This window comes from Lepidochelys kempii, chromosome 6 (genome assembly GCF_965140285.1).
Source record: "Lepidochelys kempii isolate rLepKem1 chromosome 6, rLepKem1.hap1, whole genome shotgun sequence".
NCBI lineage: Eukaryota > Metazoa > Chordata > Testudines > Cheloniidae > Lepidochelys > Lepidochelys kempii.
In genome coordinates, this window is record NC_136385.1 from 4,173,729 (window position 1) to 4,178,879 (window position 5,151).

General features: G+C 42.7%; 1 pseudogene; it reads right to left on the bottom strand.

Moving 5' to 3' along the window:
- Positions 1 to 1,601: 1,601 nt before the first annotated feature.
- Positions 1,602 to 2,600, bottom strand: LOC144930603 (olfactory receptor-like protein COR4; annotated as a pseudogene).
- Positions 2,601 to 5,151: the final 2,551 nt, after the last annotated feature.

Here is a 5,151-nt window from a genome sequence, read left to right on the forward strand (position 1 = left end):
CTGGATCCGAAACTGGGGCTCCAGCATCTACACGGCATTATGTGATCCCCATTTCAACCACCCAGATCCCAGAGTTGCTGGCACACTTCCAAAATGTGACCACTCTAGCTCTTTGTTCGTGGTGCAGTGTGGGAACACTTTATTGTCCAGAGGACAAAGAAACTCAGCCTTTGGGATACTTTTGGCTAACTCCCAGAGCAGGAGTCCAGAGGGGCTGCATCTACACTGCAAACCAATAAAAAATGTAACCCCTGGGTTTTAGCTTGACTCAGGCTTAGACCTTCTATCACTGTGGGGTCCTCGGACCCGGGCTTTGAACCCTTGGTTAGTGTAATTTATGTGGAGATGGAAGGGCGCTTGAGTTGACTTGAGCATGAGTTCAAATCCTGGGCATACATTGCAGTGTGGACATACCCTGAGGTGACTGGTGCTTTAGGTATTCACTGTTGTAATTCGCCATGCCCAAAAGTTTCAGATCTGGCCAGTGATTTTGGTGCCCAACTTCAGTCCCCTCGATCCCTCATTTCCAGAAATAAAAGATCCATCACTCCAGCTGAAGTCAAGGGGAGCTGCAAGTATTCAGCACTTAGGAAAATAGGGCCCAAGGTCTTTTACATTGAGATCTCAATAACTGTGGCATTCACCAACAATGACTATCCTTGAAAATGTGTCTGTATGTGTTTGTGAGTTTAGGAGTTGCAATTAAAGACCAGGTAATTTAGGTGACCAAAGAGTTATGTGCGTGTGTGGGGGGTGGGGGCGGGGGCGGGGGAGATTTTTGGTGTGAGTACTGACAAAATATTATATCTGAGTGAGCATTCATGACATTCTCCCTTTCAACAGACAAAGTTTTCAACATAATTACATGGACACAAGTGTCTCCAGGAAAACAGATGAGTTGGGCTGTGGATCTGATTGAAGCAAAATCACAACATTTATTTGAACAAATATCTGTCAATGTTTTTGGAGTATCAAACCAGCCCTGGTTATTGCTCATGACTCCATGGTTGCAGTGTGAACTTTTCCCTTTTATTCAGTAATTCTAAGCAATATCTGAATCACACTCTTACATCTTACACTGAAAAATCAATTTCAAAGTATTTTACTATCGGTACAGGGGAGCCAAACCATCATTTAATTACTGACATGGCCTTTTTATGCACATAAGGTGTCTGCTCAGAAAAGCATCTCTGTCTGAGGCAGCACTTAAATACATGTTTAACTTTAAACATATGGTTATGTCCCACTGAAGCCGAAGGGAGACATGCTTAAACATGTGCTTATGGACTTTCTGAATCAGAGCACATGGCCTAGTTTACACTAAGGGAACAGGTCAATCGAAGCTACATAATTTGAGTTGTGTTAGTAGTGACACTCAAATAGACGTAGCTTAGATCTACTTATTGCTGGGTCCACACTTCGCTGAGTCTACAGAAGAAACTCTCCTGTTGACTCCCCTTACTCATCTCATTCTGGTGGAGTACCAGAGTCAATGGGAGAGCAATCGGGGTCGATCCAGTGAGTCTTCACTAGAGCTGCTAAATTGTCCCCCAGTGCATCGATCGCTGCAGCATTGATCCACCCCATAGTGGAGCCAAGCCCTATGTGTGCAGAGCAGCCATTGAAGGATTTGGTTGTCCTATTATGACACCCTTTGGGGGAAAATGGGCCCTCAATTTTGTCTCTATTGCTCTCCTCAGGGCATCCATCACATCCTTGTTCCTCAAGCTGTAGACGAGGGGGTTCAGCATGGGGATCACCACCGTGTAGAACACGGAGGCCATTTTGTCTGTGTCCAGCACGTAGCTGGTGCTGGGTCGGAAGTACATGAAGAGAATTGTCCCGTGGAACATGGAGACAGCCGTCAGGTGGGAGGTGCAGGTGGAGAAGGCTTTGCACCTGCCGTCGGTTAAGCGGATCTGCAGAACAGTTGCAATAATTAAGATGTATGAGATGAGGATGGTCCCAATGCTAATCACCTCTATCAGACTGCCAAAGAGGAAAACAAGGAGCTCGTTGACATAGGTGCCAGAAGAGGAGAGCTTTAGAAGTGGGTTCATATCACATAAAAAATGATTCAGGAGATTGGAGTGGCAGTAGGATAATCTTAGCAAACCGCTTGTGTGTATCACAGAGTTCAGGAAGGCCCATAGATATGAACCAGCTGCCAGCCGTAGGCAGTGCTTTGGAGACATGATGACTGTGTACAGCAGCGGGTTACAGATGGCTACATAACGGTCGTACGCCATTACTGCCAGCAGAAGGCACTCAGAGATGGCAAGCAATATGAAGCTAAAATATTGGATGATGCAAGCTGTGTAGGAAATAGCTTTCCTCTCTGCTAAGAAGCTCATCAGCATCTTGGGAGTGATGACTGTGGAGTAACAGACATCCACGACGGACAAATTCTTGAGGAAGAAGTATATGGGGGTGTGAAGTCAGGGATCGATCCTGATTAAAACCATCATCCCCAGATTCCACACCAGGGTGATACCATAGATCACTAGGAACATCACGAAGAGGGGGACCTTCAGCTCCAGACGATCAGTCAGTCCTGTGAGAATGAACTCGGTCACTGCCATACAATTTCCTCCAGCCATTCATTCAGCCTTGGGTGCTCGCTGCGGGATCAACCATAAAGGAAGGCATTAGTTCTTATGTGAATGGTGTATGCTAATATAAAGAACTGTGGTCATATGCAGAGAGACCCTTTGAGTTATGGAATGGAACCTGTAACAACTGATGGGAAAACCCAGAACTCCTTCACTTCTTCTAAGGGAGAAAAAAAAATCCTTTATCTCTAGGAAAGTGCATTATCCTGCTATTTAGTCTGATTTACATTTTGACCCTGATTCAGCTCATATTTTAATTTCACTGATTAGTGTAGACTTAGGATCCGTGGATCTCCATTATGCCTGTGAACAATAACATGGGTAGGAGGAAGACACAGAGTGCATCACACTCTCTGGTTATTGGGTGACAGTTTCCAGCACCGAAATTTGCCTTCATGTTTTTAAATCATTGGCAACCAGGCAGTACACAGTATGTACATACATTCATTGAGGAAATAGTTCAAAAATGGAACTTCCAAATGTATCCCTTCTGGACACTACAGCCATGCTGACTAAATCCTGAAGCTTCTTGTTCTTTGGCTGCTGAAAAATTACCACACATACACTTCTAATGATCAGACTAAAAGTGTGTAGCCAGGGGCGAATATTTATGAGAAAATTAACCACAATGAACATATTTTCAGAAACATATATTTATAATGATAAGAAAAAAATATTGTCACAATAGATTTACCTTTTAACCTAACTTTATAGAGATAAGAATAATAATATTCTATTATGATTATTGAGTTGGGATCAAACTGCCTGTAAACCTGTTTCATCCTATGTGAATATCCTCACTGCATCTCTTTCCTCACCCCATGTCACAATAGTGATTGCCAAATCATATAATAGTTAAATGTATTTAGCTCATGTCGCACATTCCAGTTTGTGAAATTATGAGAATGTTGTGGTTCTCATTCATAACACCCCTGACAAGTTAAAAGGTAGAGAACATCGAGTGTGATCAGCAGGTATGTATGTGTGGTATGTTTATTGTGGCCAAAGACGAAGAAAAAGTGTGTACGTGTGTGTGTGTGTGTGTACATATTCATACACATGCCGTACATACACACACGTGTCATTTATTTCTTTACCCACTCTTTGGTTGTGGCCAAATAGCATGCCAGTCAGTCGGCATTCAGACAAATATTACAAATAAAATGATTATTCAACTTCAAAGGCAGCTTGGTTAATGTGCAGTTCTACAGAAGGTACCAAGGAAGAAGGACTTGACTTCTTTCATCAAATGTGTCCAAGCAAAGAACAATAGGTCATTTAGGGCTTCATCCTGCATGGATCTTGCCTCAGTCCAGCAGAACATTTAGGCAGCTGCATTATCTTTTCATACAATCATAGAAACGTAGGGCCTGAAGAGGTCATCTAGCCCATCCCCTACCGCTTCTAAACCTTTCATCATTTTTGTTGCTGTCCTCTGGGCTGTCTCCAATCTATCTCCATCTTTCCTGTAGTGGAGCACCCAGAATTTTAAACATATTGATTTCAATGAGGCTTCTTACATTCTTAAAGTTGCTTCAAGTTAAGCATGTGCTTATATGTTTCTTTGGATTGGGGGCAGCATGCTCAGTACCCCTTGCTGGTTTGAGCTTGTATTATGGGTGAGCTGAGAAGTTGGGAAATGTCTGTGGATCCTAGGAGTGCTGTTAAGCAGAACTACAAAGAAACTGGAGGGATTTGACAGCTTTATATAGCATAGTGTATGGATCTGGATGCCTAAGGGATACTAACATTATGCTTCAGGGCTTAAATGAATCTCTAACTATTAGAGTTCAGGGCGAGATGCGGGGAAGGGCTTATTATTCCACATCTGACTATTAAAGGTCATTAAACCTTCTTTTGAAACATCTAGTAGTAGCCACTATCAGAGACAAGACACTAGATGGAGCTCAGGTCTGATCCAATCTGGCAATTACTGTGTGTTTATTCAGTGTTTCATAAAAAGACCGGTGAAGCCAAATGCCCCTGCAGACCAAATTCCTTCTCAAGAGAGACTCTGAACCAGAGATCAGATAGCTTAATAGAAATTTGCTATAATGTAACTATTTCCTACCCCCACTTTTAAAGGAAGAGCAGGATTGATGCTAAAAGAGCTCTTCTGTCTGTTCATACAGCTCAGATCTATCTATCTATCTGCAAGCAAAAAGTTCTCTCAAAAGAGGCTGTTGAATTCCCCTTTATATAATTCAAGGAAAGATGGAGTTAAAAACATCAGAGAAAAGAGGAATGTAAACACATTCTACATAATGCTCAGTAGAGCAACTGAGCTGGCCATATCACTGAAAGCCCATTCAATTCACGGAAATGATTTATTTTCATTGGACTCAGCTCACCACAATCAAACCTCCACACAGCAGTCAGAGAAAGAGCTGAGCCTTACACTGTGCCTTGAAAACGCAGAGTTTTGACCTGTGTACCCAGGGAAATGACCTCCAGGTTTAGAAGAGTCCCCAGTGAGAATGATCAACCATCACTCCCCACATATTTAATCTTGGCCTCACTGAAGTTTATGGCAAAATTC